Genomic DNA, 15,749 nt, shown 5'->3' on the forward strand with positions numbered 1-15,749 from the left:
GAAGATTTAGATGGCCCTTGGTGGGGCACACTCAGGGCAAAGGCAGAGAGAGCGAGAACAGGGCTACTCCAGGCACCCCTGGAGAAGAGGTCACAGCCTGAGCTCAGATTCTGAAGCGGGGTGACACGGGCTCTGGTCTGCCATTAAACGCATTTGAAACTTAGTGCAGGGTATGTGTGCCCTAATAGACTTTCTGGGAAATGGGGACAATAATGACAACTGCCTGTAGGTTGCAGCACAAATGAAGCATGCAGCCAAGCACCAGTGCATGCTGAAGGCCATCTACTGAGGTAGGGAAAACCCTGGAGAGAGGCGCCGTTTGTGTGTGTGTGTGTGTGTGTGTGTGTGTGTGTGTGTGTAAATGTATGTATGTATGTATGTACAAGCATGGCATGTATGTGCATATCAGAGGGGAGCCCCAGTGTATGTTCTTTTTTTCTGCAGTCTTTTATTGCCCCTGAAGATAACCATTAGGTGTTCAGAATTAGGAATTAAGTATCTTTAGGGGATCATTGTCATCCTTCCTTGTGGATAACTTTTTTCTTCTTTTGATTGTTTTTATTGAGCTAAACATTTTCCTCTGATCCCCTCTCTTCCTCCCACTCCCTTCTACCATCTCCTGAGACACCCATGCTCCCAGTTTACTCAGGAGATCTTGTCTTTTTTTTTCCTTCCTATATAGATCCCCGTACGTCTCTCTTAGGGTCCTCTTTGTTGTCTAGGTTGTCTGGAGTTGTGGACTGTAGGTTGGTTTTTTTCTTTATGTCTAGAAGCCACTTATGAGTGAGTACATATTACATTTGTCTTTCTGGGTCTGGGTTACCTCATTCAATATATTTTTTTTCTAGATCCATTCATTTATATGCAAATTTCAAGATGTCATTATTTTTTACTGCTGAGAAGTACTTCATTATGTAAATGGACCACATCTTCTTTATCTAGTCTTCAGTTGACTGGGCATCCAGGGGCATCTAGGTTGTTTCCAGGTTCTGGCTATGACAAACAATGCTTCAATGAACATAGGTGAGCACATGTTATTGTGATATAATTGAGCATCCTTTGGATATATACCCAACAGCGGTATTGTTGGGTCTTGAGATATATTGTTTCCTAATTTTCTGAGAAATTGCCATACTGATTTCTAAAGCGGTTGTACCAGTTTGCACTCCCACCAGCAATGGAGGAGCTTATCCTACATCCTCTCCAGCATAAGTTGTCGTCTGTGTTTTTTATCTTGACCATTCTTACAGGTGTAAGATGAAATCTCAGAGTTGTTTTGATTTGCATTTCTCTGATGACTAAGGATATTGAGCATTTCCTTAAGTGTCTTTCAGCCATTTTAGATTCATCTGTTGAAACTTCTCTGTTTAGGTCTGTACCCCATTTTTAATTGGATTACTTGTTCTTTTGTTGTCCAGTGTCTTGAGTTCTTTGTCTGTTTTGGAGATCAGCTCTCTGTCTGATGTGGGTTTGGTGAAGATCTTTTCCCATTCTGTAGGCTGCCATTTTGTCTTGTTGACCGTGTCCTTTGCTTTACAGAAGCTTCTCAGTTTCAGGAGGTCTCATTTATTGACTGTTGCTCTCAGTGGTTTCTCTTCAGCTCATATCAATCTTTTGCCTTCAACTCTAGGCACTGTCTTGGTTTCTTTTCCTGTTGCTTGGACAAAACACTCTGAAAAAGGCAACTTAAGGGAGAAAGGGTTTATTTGGCTCACAGCTCAAGCGTACAGCCCAGCAAAGCAGAAAGCCGAAGTAACAGAGGCTTGAAGTAGCTCCTCTCATCGTGTGCACAACCAGAAAGCAGAGAGCAGGGTCTGGAGAGGTGGCGCGGGGGTGGGGCACTTCTGCTCTTGCAGACAGCATGCTTCAGGTGACTCACAGTTATCTGGAACTCCAGATCCCGGAACTCCTATGCCCCCTAAGAAAAAGGCGGAAAGAATGCATTCTGCTCAGCTAGCTTTCTCCATTTTACAGTCCAGGCTCCCCTCCCTAGCCAGGGAATGGAGCTGTCAATAATTTAAATCTCCCCACAGGGGCAGAGGCAGGGAGACCTCTGTGGGTTTGAAGTCAGTCTAGTTTACGTATGGAGTTCCAGGACAGCCAGGCCTGCAGAGAGATCTTGTATCAAAAAACAAAAACAAACAACAACAACAAAAACAAAAAACAAGCCCTCCCATAAGCACACCCGTGGCCCATCTCCAGGAAATTCTGGGTCCTGTCAAGCTGACAATGAGCACGTACCATGGTCGGCTCCTTCCACATTTTGTTTGAGACCTAATTTCTTGGCCATATAAGTTATGCTATCTACTCTCCGAGGTTCCAGGAATCTGCCTGTCTCCGTCTCCCATCCTGCCATGGCTGGAATTACAAGTTCATTCCTCTACACACAGTGTTCTATGGACTGCCAGCCTCAGATCATGGCACAGGGATGTATTAGTAGTTAGGAATGCTCAGCCTTAGCTTAGGCTTATTTCTAGCTAGCTATTTTTTTTTAAAAAAAAACTAAAATTAACTGTTTCTATTAATTTAAGTGCTGTCTTGAGACTTGTTAACCTCATTTTCGTACTGTCCAGCCCACTTTCCTGCTTCCTCCATGTCTGGCTGGCTGACCCCCAGCTGGCCGGCCAGCTCCCCTTTTCTCTCTGCTCACTAGCCCCACTTATCCCTCTTCTGCTAGCTATTGGCTGTTCATCTTTTTATTAGACCAATCAGGCGCCTTAGGCAGGCAAGGTAAGACAGCAACACGTCTTTACATAGTCAAACAATTGTTATATTCCACAATACAAGGTTTCCAGGGATCCAAACTCAGGCCCTCACGCTTGTGAGGCAAGTGCTTTACCTACTGAGCCATGCCCTAGTTCTTTAGGCAAAAAGTTGAGGCATTCAGTTAAAGACAGGAATTCCACAGTGTCTCAGACACAGTCATGTGATGGAGTAAAAGAAAGCTCTACTCTGAGTTTGAGCTCAAAACTGTCTCCTCTGTAACTTCTCCGAGCCTGTTTCTGCATCTGCAATCCGAGAGGACACATCTGACTCACAAGGTCAGGGGCTCAGATGAGGTGAAATACCTGGCAACCGTGTCTGGCAATCCGCAAAGGCAGAGGGAAAGAGGACTCTCCACCAGGAAGGTAATGGCAAATGTGAACTGGACTTCAGCCTAGATTCTGAGACATATTCTATGTGGCTGGATCCCCTACAGGGAAGAGAGGTGGGAGGAAAGTTCTAGATGACCCCTTTGGGCACCTTGGGCTGCTGGACTTACAAAAGCAGCTGCTTAGGGTTAGCAGCCCCAGGTTGTTGCAAACCTTGTTTTTTGTTGTGCAGCGACATCTAGTGGTCATAACTCAGACCTGCGGATGAGAAGGTTAACAGAGCTGGCAACTCCTTGGAGGAGCTTGCAGAAAGATGGCTGGGACCAGGTTCACCTACACACCCCTTACACACCTACTCTTCAGAACAAACTGGACAGGCCTGGGTCTCACGAAGGGCTAAAGCCTAACGGCTTCCCACATGGATGAAGGTCCTTGTAGCCAAATTGTGTGACTTGGGCCTCTCTGTGTGCCTAGGTTTTTCTACCTCTACAGAGAAGCTAACAATCCTTTCAACCGAGGTTGAAATTCAGGTCTCAAGAAGGAGAGAGAGCACGAGCAAGGAACTCAGGACCACGAGGGGTGCACCCACACACTGAGACAATGGGGATGTTCTACTGAGAACTCACCAAGACCAGCTGGCCTGGGTCTGGAAAAGCCTGGGATAAAACCGGACTCTGAACATAGCGGACAATGAGGACTACTGAGAACTCAAGAACAATGGCAATGGGTTTCTGATCCTACTGCACGCACTGGCTTTGTGGGAGCCTAGGCAGTTTGGATGCTCAACTTACTAGACCTGGATGGAGGTGGGGGTTCCTTGGACTTCCCACAGGACAAGGAACCCTGATTGCTTTTCGGGCTGGGGGGGGGGGACTTAATAGGGGGAGGGGGAGGGAAATGGGAGGCGGTGGCGGGGAAGAGACAAAAATCTTTAATAAATAAATAAATTTAAAAAAAAAAAGAAAAAGAAATTCAGGACTCACATCACCCCTCGCTCTTCCCATAATTGTTACTATTTATTAACTACTATCTCTGTGTGGGACACCAACCTAGGAAACATCTGGCTCTTTACTTTTGAGACAGGGCTTCACGTCTACTTGCTACGTAGCCACTGGTGGCCTTGAGTCTGTGATCCTGCTGTCTCCACCTCCCAAATGCTGGGATCACAGGCACGGGCTACTATACTCAGTTTATACAGTGCTGGGGTTTAACCCAGGGCTTTGCGTATGCTAGGCAAGCGCTTCACCAAGTGAGTTACACTCCCAGTCCTCGCCCTCTGCCACCCCACCAGTTTTTGCTCCGGCCCTAAGAGCCAGTGATTACTGTAACCTATTTTATAAGCGGGGAAAACAGCTGCAGTCTCACAGGCAGGAAGAGGTGGATCTTGGATCCTCTGCAGAGCGCTGGGAGAGCAGCCGTGAGCTCTGACACCACTCAGTTCAGCTTAATGGTTTTGCAAAGTAATGGCTGCCTCGGGCAGGAGGGCAACATCCTCCTCTTTTTCAGATCTGAATCAGTTCAGGTACTTACGCTCTGGGCTACAGGTCCCCATAAGAGGGCTAAATGGAGCATGGAAGATGTCTCACAATCAAGCATGCATGGTTTCACCTCGGCTGGAGCATCTTGATGGCTGAGCTCGGAGTGCAGAGCTCTCAAGAAGAGAGAGGCCAGCAGATTCCAGCTTAATGGAAGGGTACCATCCATTAGGGGCATTCAAGCAAGAGCCGCACAGGCTGACAATGACAGCAGACTGACTCGGGATTTGTGGGGTACCAGACACCAACCATCCTGATCATTTCCCACACTCTAGCACACCTGAGCCTTACCACAAGCAGTGGAAAAGACCAGATTCCACTTCATGGATGAAGGAGCAGAGGCACAGAGAGCCTGCCTGCCTGGGGTCACACAGCTAGTGAAGGAAGCAGCCACTATTTGAAGCAGGTGGGCCCGCCTCCAAGGCCACGCTGCCAACCACTTTGATAGCATTTCATAGATTGTGTCAGAGGTTCTCTGATCTCTTTTCAAATATCTTACCTTTGATGACATGGTTTCTTAGGCTGGTTGGTTCTTGGTTTTTCGAAACAGAGTTTCTCTGTGTACCCCTGGCTGACTTGAAACTTGATTTGTAGAGCAGGCTGGCCTAAAATTCAGAGATTCACCTGCCTGTGCCTCCTGAATGCTAGGATTAAAAGCATGCACCACCACTGCCCAGCCTAAATCCTATAAACAAAAACAAACAAACAAAACCCCCCAAAACAAAAAAACTCATCCATCCCTCTGGTGGTCTCTCACACCCAGTACCTCAAATGCCCTGGGCAAACAATTACAGAGAAGAACATTAAAAGTGAGGCAGGGGGATGTGGATGTAGCTCAGTTGGTAGAGTGCTTGGCTAGCATGCATGAGGCCCTGGGTTCAATCCCTAATACTGTATAAAACTAGCGATGCCACTACGCAGTGGTACACACATGTAATCACAGCATTCAGGAGGTCCAAGAAGGACCCTAGAAGTTCAGTGTCACCCTCTTCTACATAGTGAAGTCAAGGCCAGTTTAGGGTACACGAAACCTTAGCCCAAAAAGGAAAATAATAAAGATTTTAAAGAGCCCTAACTTTGGGGCCTCATGGATATGCCTTTCCATCAGAGATCTGTCACTGGCTAAGGAGGCTTGTCCTAGTCATGACCGTGGGAGGTGGCTGCTTCCTGGGCTGGAGGAAAGAGAGATGACACAACCAGAGCGGAGTCTGGGTGGTGCCAGCACCAGGACCATGGGGGGAATGGTGGGTGATGTGGCTGCGTAGACAGGTCATGTGTCCAGAGATGCGGTGGACAGATACCATCTCTAGTTTCTCTACACTGGAACCAGTGAGCAGCCTTAGTGAGGCAGCAATGCCAGGACAGGACCAACCTTTCAAAACTGCTTTGACAAACTGGGGTGGCAGGCCAGTCAGCAACATGTCTGCCAGGCAAGCAAGAGAACCTGATTCAATCCCCAGAACCCATTTTTTTTTTTTTTTTTTTTTGATTTTCAAGACAAGGTTTCTCTGTAGCATTGGAGCCTGACCTGGAACTTGCTCTGTAGACCAGGCTGGCCTCAAATTCACAGAGATCCACCTGTCTCTGCCTCGTGAGTGCTGGCATTAAAGGCATGTGCCACCACCACCCAGCTAGAACCCACATTTTCTAAAAGGGGAGGACTGGAGAGATGGCTCAGCACACATTGCTCTTGCAGAGGACCCAGGTTCAGTTCCCGGTACCCACAAGATAATTTATAACCCTCTCTACTCCAGTTCAAGGAGATCTGATGCCTCTGATCTCCACAACCGCCATGAACAGATGGTGAGTTGTGTGACCAACCCTTTTGTGGAGAGGCAAACATACACATCTACTCACCCCAGACAGGGAGTCCATGGCAGACAAAAGTACCAGACAGGTATCTACCATCAAAGTCCAACTTGATTAACCAGTGAGTTTTATTGAGGTCACTTACAGGAATGTGGGTGAGGGACTACTTACAGAAGAAGAAGGGCGTCAATAACAACTGCATCACCAAAGCCCACCCCAGCACGGGTGACAGCTCACAAAGCAGGGCCCTGGGGCACACTGCACAGCCTGAACCAGCTCAGAAAGTTGGAGAATGTCCTCTCACCCTCAATTAGTCTAAACCTCTTCCAGAAAACTCAGCTGGCTTCTGCTTCTTCCAGGAAGCTGGTCTGGATTCAGTCTTCTTTGCAGCTTGGTTCATCTTAGAATTCTTTGCAGCCTGCCTTGTCTAAGAGGGACTCTCAGCTTTTATAGTTGGTACAGAGAGGCACAGTGAGTCTGATCAGTTTCAGGGACTTCCTGAAGCTATTCTGAGTCCTTTATCATCCTGCTTAAAGAACTTCCCTGCAGGATGGAATGTCAGAGAAAACTGTTGCATGCATGTGTGCCTGCATGCACACACCATGCATACACACACAAGCAAAACACTCATACACATTAGAAAATAAAACCAGGTGTAGTGACATATGCCTGTAATCCTATCACTTGGAAGGCAGAGATAAGAGGACACTTGCTTGGAGCTCACTAGTCAGCTGGTCCAGCCTACTGGGCAAGTTTCTAGGCAGTGAGACACCCTGTCTCAAACTACAAGGCTGACTGTGGAAACAGCTCAGTCAGCAAAGTGCCTGTCATGCAAGCATGAGGACCTGAGCTTGATTTCCCAGAGACACATGAAAAAGGTGGGGACAGTAGCCCATGCCAGTAATCCCAGCCCTGAGAAAGAAGGGACAGGAGGATAGTTCACTGGGGCTCACAGGTCAGTCAATCTAGCCAATCTGTGAGTTCTAGATTCAGTGAGAGACTCCATCTAAAAAATATAGGTGGATAGTGACTGAGGAAGATACCTGATGTTGACCCCTGGCCTTCACACATATGCACACCTATGTACATACACAAACATTAATACACACATACACTGATTTAAAAAAATAAACATGGTGGGCAGTGTCTAAGCAGTAACAGTTAAGGCTGTCCTCTGACTTCCACATGCAAAAAAGTAAATGTGCATGCCGGGTAAGCTTGCATGAGCACGCACATGCATCACACACACACAACACACACACACACACACACTTTGGGGACTCTGTTCATGGAGTGACTTCACCCTGGGAATGGAAATGCCATGAGTCTAATAGGTTCAATGTAATTTCTCCCCAGCTCCCTTATTCTCGAAGATACTGACTTCCAGGATGGACAGAAGCTCTCTCCTCACTCCTAGCAGAACTCTGAGCCTTCCTGCAAGAACTCTACAGTGCTGATTTGATGGCTGTTCTGGCTCTGCCTGTTCTGTTCTCTGTCTCCTCAGGTGAACTTGTTGATCTTGCAGAAGATTTAAAAACTTATGACTCCCTCAGAAGATGCAGCAAGGAAGAGCAAGCATGAGCCAGTCTCCGTCTCACACAGCAAGGGAGAGTCTCCAAAGCAAGACAGACACTCAGGAAAGGGGTTAGAGGGCAAGTCCTGCAAAGGCCAGGGATCTGGGCTCATATCCCAAACTCAGGCCTCCCCTCCCTATGCCCACTTCCTCGGCTGCACACTGGAATCATGGAGAGACGGTTCAGAGTGGAGTGGAGGAGCCAGAAAAGGCAGTGTCCAACTGCTGAACACACAGCCTGCCACACTGACAGGACCTAGTGACTATGTCGGGCAGTAACTACACTCCCATCCTGCCTTGAGTTGGAATGGTTGGAGCTAGGGGAGGAGCTACTCTGTGCCACCCCTATCTGAGGTACCCTGGAGGTACAAGGGTCCCCTCAAGAATAGAGAGTGAACGAATGTCAGACCTGGCAGATGGGGACAGCCTGGTGTTATTATGGAAGCCTGCTGTGATTTTAATGTCCCCCAAAATCCATGTTGAAAATTTAACCCCCAAACTTGTATATTTGCTGGTATGAAGACATGATTAGAGTCAGATGGGGTCCATGATGGCAGCATTAATGACTTCACATGAAGAGAGGGACCCCTGAGCAGAAACCCTTTCTAACAGGCGCTGATGTGTCCCTCTGACCAGCATGGCACCATACCCTGGACTTCCCAGTCTCCAGAGCTGTAAACGTAATTTACAGCTGTAACTGACCTGGTCAGTGGTATTCTGTGATCGCAGCAGAAAAGACTGACCAAACAGCCTGAATACATGCTGGTCTTTGACCTACAGCACTCCACAGGGGCACATGGAGTTCTCTGCCAGTGGGAGGCCCAGAGTGGGGGCAATCAAGACGTCTCAGGAAGCCCACAATCAGCCCTTGGTGACTTGGAACACAAACAAGAAGCAGGTATGTGCTGCTGGGAGACACCAAGTTCTGGGGTCTGTCACTATATACAACTTAGTATATCCTGACTTTTATGCATTGTTATCATCGATATTGATGGGTTGATCGACTGACTGATGAATCTACATGTGAACATGTTTATGTGCGAGGATGCCTGTGGGCCACAGGATGCATAGAGTTCAAAGGCCAGCCTCAGGTGTTGGCTCTTCACACTCACCTTGTCTGAGGTAAAGTCTTTCTCATTGTTTCCATCTGTGCTTCACACTCCGGGATCCTGGCTGGAGCGCTTCTAAGGGATTCTCCTGCCACAACCTCCCCACACTGAGCCCAGCTTTACAGGTTCTGAGGATTTGAGCTCAGGACATCAAACTTTCCCAATAAGCACTTTTATCCATTGAGATATCACCCCTGGTCCAACCTCCATAATTTTAACTAATTTGTTTTTATTTTATAATGCTGGGGATAGAACTCAGGGCCTTACAAAAATGGTAGGCCAGGACTAAATTATGTCTGTGATTAAGCATCATAATTTTTAAACACTACATTGTTATATTTTATATGTTAAATGTCTCTCGAGTGTTAATGTGTTAAAGCCCAGGACCCCACAGTGGTGCTATTGGGAGGTACTATTACTATGGCCCTTAAGAAGCAGAGCCTCACCAGAGGTCCTTAGGTCACTGGAAGGGATTTGGTTCTCAGGGATTTGGTGACCTTGGCTTCTTCTCCTTCTTTTGCTTCCAGGCCACAAAGTGAACAGCCTCTGCCACACACTTCCTGCCATAGCCGGCTGACTCCCCCATTAGATGACAAAGCAGTGGGTCTGCCCGGTCCTAGACCAGAAAGAACCTCTGAAACCTTAACCCAACAACTTTTTTGTATTTGTAAGTTAATTATCTCAGCTGTTTCGTCATAATGAAAACCTGTTTAACTTTATAATTAAGTGCAGTAGGTTTAGCATGCCACGTAAGATCTGTCATTCTCCCTTCTTGAAGCCCCAACCTAATGCTTTCCCACCGATGCCCTCTGTTCTTGCCCTGCCAGGAACTTGGCAGCCCTTCCCAAACACACTCTGCACCCTCCACATGCTTGCCTTTGCCTGCACAATTTTCTCTGCCTGCAACCCCTCTCCTTGCTGGGGCACCCCCCCCAGGGCAGAGACCGGGAAAGTCCCTCCCTGCACAGAGCTCCTCGATGGTTCCCAAAGTGACAAGAGCTCACTCTCTAGCTGCATCTGTGTTTTGTTTGGAAAGATGAAAGTCATATCTAAGAAATTGGATCTTGAGTGCTACCAGCTACTAGAAGATCAAAAGCTCGCCTTGAGGTTCAATGGGACCTGACTCGGGAGCTGAAGCGCTCAATAGAGGCTGAGGTCTTGGGCAGTAGCCTCAGACAAGAGAGAGGTGGCAGAATGCAGGCCCAAATAGCAGTGTGGTGCATTCAAGAGGACGGCTCGCTGCTGTTTCGGGAGGGATCCAAACCAGAAGACACGTGGGCAGGCAGCAAGACATGTCATTGCCTCTGCTGCTCAGCTCCCGCTCTTCTGTAGAGATAGGAGTGAGACATGCACGCAGCACACCACACGCACGTAAGCACTGTTTAGCTTACAGTCTGAGACTCAGGCTCCCAGAGGTGATGACTAACCAAATTAGGGGAAAGAAGAACTGTTTGACTGTTTTCCTGACACTGACCAGGCAACAGGCCATGTGACCCAGGTTCCCAGCTCCAGAGCCTCTGGCAATGCTGCACAGGAGCCTGTTAGGTGGCAGGAGTCTCCTGTGAGTTCTGGAAACTATACCCACTCACACATCACTGAAACTAAACATTCTGGACACTGGCCACCATTCTATTCCCTTTGGTGACAACGTGATAACCTGTGCCAGAGTAAGCAATCCTTCAAGTCTTTTGCTTTCTCCACCTTCATACATAGGGCTCTGGCTGGGAACTGATGAAGACAACCCAAGGACAGTAAGTAGGGAGGCTTCAGTACTCAGTCCCTTCCTTCTGGTCTCTGGGGACAGACCAAGGACATGTCTCCTGGGAAAGCTGAGGAAGCATCCAGCTGAGGCTGGGGCGGGGGTATTGATTCTTTGGCAATTTCACATCATGTACCCCAATCCCACTCATTTTCCATTCCTTCTATATCCACCCTCCATCCCTGTCACCTCCCCCTCAAAGAAAATAAAAAAATAACTGGACAGTCATGGCATATACCTGTAATCACAGCAGTCAGGAGGCAGAGGCAGGCAGATCTTTGTGAGTTCGAGGCCAGCCTCTACAAAGTGAGTTCCAGGACAGCCAGGGCTGTTACAGAGAACTAGAGAAACCCTGTTTTGAAAAACAAAAACAAAACAAAACAAAAAAGAGGAAGAAGTCTCCCCAATCCCTCTCTCCTCACAGCTGTGTGCACCTTCTCCACGCTGCTCCACCTTGCCCACCTCTCCATCACATATTTGTCTGTTGTAGTGGCATTGGAAGCTATGGTGTGTTACACAGTGGACCCTTTTGCACAAAAAGCTTTACTTAAAAATGTTCATCACAGGGCTGGAGAGATGGCTCAGTGGTTAAGAGCATTGCCTGCTCTTCCAAAGGTCCTGAGTTCAATTCCTGGCAACCACATGGTGGCTCACAACCATCTGTAATGAGGTCTGGTGCCCTCTTCTAGCCTGCAGACATACACACAGACGAATATTGTATACGTAATAAATAAATAAATATTAAAAAAATGTTCATCACAATGAGTCATTGGTTTGGCTCAAGGCCTCTGACTTCTGCTACACCTCACCAAGATTCCTCTTTGATATCCTGCTGTTGTCTTGACCATGGAGATCCTGCGGTTATGATTCTGCAGGACCAGCCCCTTCACACATTCCAGAAGTTCATAGATGAGGGAGATGTTGGGGTGGGCCAACTCAAATCTCTGAATCTAGGCCTGGGTGGTAGCTGAGCTGGTCAGTCTGCCAGCTCTCCCATGCTGTCTAGGCAAGAGGTGGGGTATTGCTGAGTCTTGAACCCAAGGCCTTGTGTATAATAGGTCAGAGCTCTACCACAGAACCATGTTCCTGGATCCCTGGACCTGTCGAGTCTCTAAAGTATAGTAGAGGTGCCACATTAGTAGTCAGCTCTGAGGCTGGAACTCAGAAGCATGGTTTGAAAGAGAATAACTCGCATACATGTGGTCAGGGACACCCTGGTGTGGAGGTCACTGGAGTATTCAGAAAAAAAGAGGTCAGCATCAGAAAGATCACTGTTTTCCACAACTTGGCCATGACTCACAGAGGCAAAAGGATGACCAGAGACTCAAGAAGCCCACGGTAACGTCAGACTGTATATCTAAGGTCAGAGGTTTCTCCTACGGTTTAGTAGCAATGGTCTGAGGATGCAGAGGTCTCAGTGTGCCTGGGAAGGGAGTAATGAGATAGAAAGATAGTGACACACCATGAGGTCACTGTCCCCAGTTGCACTGGTGACACACAATGAGCCTGTTCTAAGATGAGCTGGTGACGCACCATGAGCCTTCTGTTCTAATCTGTGTCAAACTGCAGCAAGCAATAACAAGGAAATGACAGCTGAGTTAAATCTCCGGCTTAACGCAGGAAAGGTGGTTTCTTCATACTCAGTTTGAAATAATACAGGCAGCATTCCTGCTTTGTGTAGCCCACTGTCCTGACCAAGTGGCCTCTGGGAAATCAGTTGCAGTACAATGGCCGGTTGAAGGTCCTGAGGACCAAGGCCTTTCATTCCTTTACCCACATCCCTCTGGCCTGACTGATAACAGCACCAACCTCCTTACTGAGGCTCCCTCTGGTTCCCTGGGTGTCTAGAGGTTTCCCACACACTACAGAGTAAGCCACTTATGTACAAAGTGGAAATAACATGGAAAGCAGAAATGGTATCCTGGCCAGCTACCCTCATCTCTCGCACCGTCAATCCTTTTGTTTGCCAAGTCAAGATTTACCTTATACTCGGGGCACAAGCCCCCATATCTACCTCAAAGTCCAGAACCTGTGGTGATATGCATAGTCTTGTCTCCTGTTTGTGTGGCTTCTCTTTGTCCAACCATTCAGCCACCAAAGGCCTGGTAGACCACCCTGGTTACCTGCTCAGGCTGAGTGGGAACGCCAGCCACTGCTGGGCTCTTGGACTCTACTTTCAGTCTTCCTGTTGGCTCAGCCCTTCTCTCTGGGCGGGGGGAAGGGGGAGGAATCTTCCTTGGTCATCCTACTCCTTGGCGATAAGGAAGATGGCAGAGCAAAGCTATCCCTAGGAACAACATACCGCCCCCACTGCTAGCCCAAGTCTAGTTGGAGTAAACAATCAATAGTATTAGTCATCACTTGCTGTTCAGACAGCAAAGGAGAAATTGCACATGTTCAGGTAAGATTGATGTACTAAGTGCTTAGAGTTGGAAATACTAAGTAACTACCTTCAAAAAAAAATTGAGGGCTTCAGTAGGTAAAGGTGCTTGCTTTGCGGTATTATTAGCCTGGAGCATTCAATCTCCAGAACCCACATGGTGGAGGGAGAGAAAGGGACTTCCACAAGCTGTCCTCTGATCTCCACACGCAGACTGTCATACATGCCCTGCCCTATCCCCATGCATGTTTCTAAAGTTAAACACAAATTGAAGTGGGAAGTTCTCCAGTTCAAGGGACAAATTCTCATTCACACTAGGCAATCGGTGACTTTTCTCCCCGTAAACAAGGCTACATTGGAGCCCAATTTACCACCGGCATCAATTATCAACTGAGACAATAACGACACATAACACATGAGCCCAAACTTGGTGGTATGAACTAATAACCCATAAGAGTTTGTGGGTTAGCAATTAGGACTGGATGTGCTAACTCTGGTCTTTTTAGAAAAAGATTTATTTTTATTTTATATGTATGAGTATCTTGCCTGCATGTTTGTCTATGCACCATGTATGTACAGTACCTGTGGAGGTCCTGAAACTGGAGTTACAGTTTTGAGTTGCCATGTAGGTTCTGGGAACCCAACTCAGGTCCTCTGCAAGGGCAGTGAGTGTGCTTAACTGCTCAGCCTAATTCTTCCTGTCTTTACCAAATTAACATGTCAGTTGAGACTGGGGGTGGCTTAGACATAGTCCCTCACTTTCCACACGTGGCCTGGGCAGGTTCACAGATGGCATGAGAACTAGAGTAAGCACTCATCACGAGAGCTTCACGATCACTGGCAATCAGTAGCCAATGCCAGAGCCATGGCTGATCCCATCAAAGCTGCACAGCAGGGGCTGATGAGATGGCTCAGTGGTGAAGAGCACTGGCAGCTCTTCCAGAGGTCCTGAGTTCAAGTCCCACCACCCACATGGCAACTCACAGCTGTCTGCAACTCCAGTTCCAGGGGATCTGACACCTTCATACCAATGCACATAAAATAAATTTAATAATAAATTATTTTTAAGAAGCTGCACAGCAAAGGGTAAGGCTGCCAGGCTTAAGAGTCTGTCTGGCAATCCCGATTGATGAGTTGAATGGAGAATAATGAACTTATTATAAGTATGGCCTTAAAGATTCTGTGGCCTAGTGTCCTCATTGCTGCTGCAAAGACAGACCTATCAACCAAGGCTAGCTTCTGCCCTGCTGCTGCCTGGGGGAGGGGGGGGCGGGTCAGTGGCTGAGACACAGACAAGGCCTCCTAAGCCTTCTATTCAGCTGTTCCTCTTCAGCCATCCCTGGGGTGTGGGCTTTATCTCATTGATTTGTCTGTGTGTCTGGTACTGAGCATAGCACGCTGCTTGGCAATCAATGAAATAAAGCACAGAAGACAACAGTGAGCGCTTCAAGAAAAGACAAGGCCCATTCTTCTCCATCCCCAGTGTCTAGTGAAAACCATTACAGTATATCTTTCCAATTAGATTTCTGAGCATCGCTCATCCTGTTTCTACTCAGACAGGATCTAATTCAGTATCCACTAAAACCTCCCACGGCATGACTCTGCTGAGGGATGGGAGCCAGGAGCAGCAGGGGTCCGGGAGCAAGCGGCCAGCTAAAGAGGGCTAGCCTCAGGGTCACCAGCCTCAGGGTCTCCAGCCTCAGGAGGAACCTCAGGAGACTGGCTTGTCAGCATCAGCCTTGAAACAGAAGCTGTGATGGAGTGAAAGCCAATGTGGGGACCCTGGAATGAGGTCCCCATGTGCTTGCTGACAACACTCATCCAACCCTCAGCCATCCCCCTCACCTACACTGAGGAAACAGCCAGTAAGTGACAGGACAACCTTGTAAGCACCAGACTTTGTCTTTGTTGGGCAGGAGAGTAGAAAATACTCACAGTAGAATAGGAACTCTAATCCTTCCCTCTTTCTCCCCCTCTCTAAGTCCAGAGGAAGTCTGAGCTCATGAAGAGTTTGGCTTCATGTGTCCTACTTGGAGGGCTTAAGTAATTAAGTCTGCAGTGGCTAAGGCTGTGACCATTTCTCTGTGAAAATCAATGCCCCAGGGTACTCATTACAGTTTGAATATGAAATGACTCCCACAGGCTTATACTGGGGACTGCACTGCCAGCTGATACATTTTGGGAAGTGACTGGCTCCTAAGGACTCTGACCTCGCTCCTTATGGAGTTATCATATGGTGGCATTATTTGAAGGTAGTAAATAGCAAGAGGTGGGGCCTAGCTGGAGAAAGTAGGTCCTGGAGACATACCCAGGATGCATCTTGTCAATTCTGTCTGCTTCTTCCTACTGCCTGCCCACTGAGATGGAGAATGTTGGGACTCCATACCCTTCTGCTGTGGTGCTCTGTCAAAAGCCCCAAAGCAACAGAGTCAGTCAACCATGGACCATAACTTTTGAAACTGTGAGTTAAAACAAACCTTTCCTCCTTTTAA

This window comes from Microtus pennsylvanicus, chromosome 5 (assembly GCF_037038515.1).
Source record: "Microtus pennsylvanicus isolate mMicPen1 chromosome 5, mMicPen1.hap1, whole genome shotgun sequence".
Lineage (NCBI taxonomy): Eukaryota > Metazoa > Chordata > Mammalia > Rodentia > Cricetidae > Microtus > Microtus pennsylvanicus.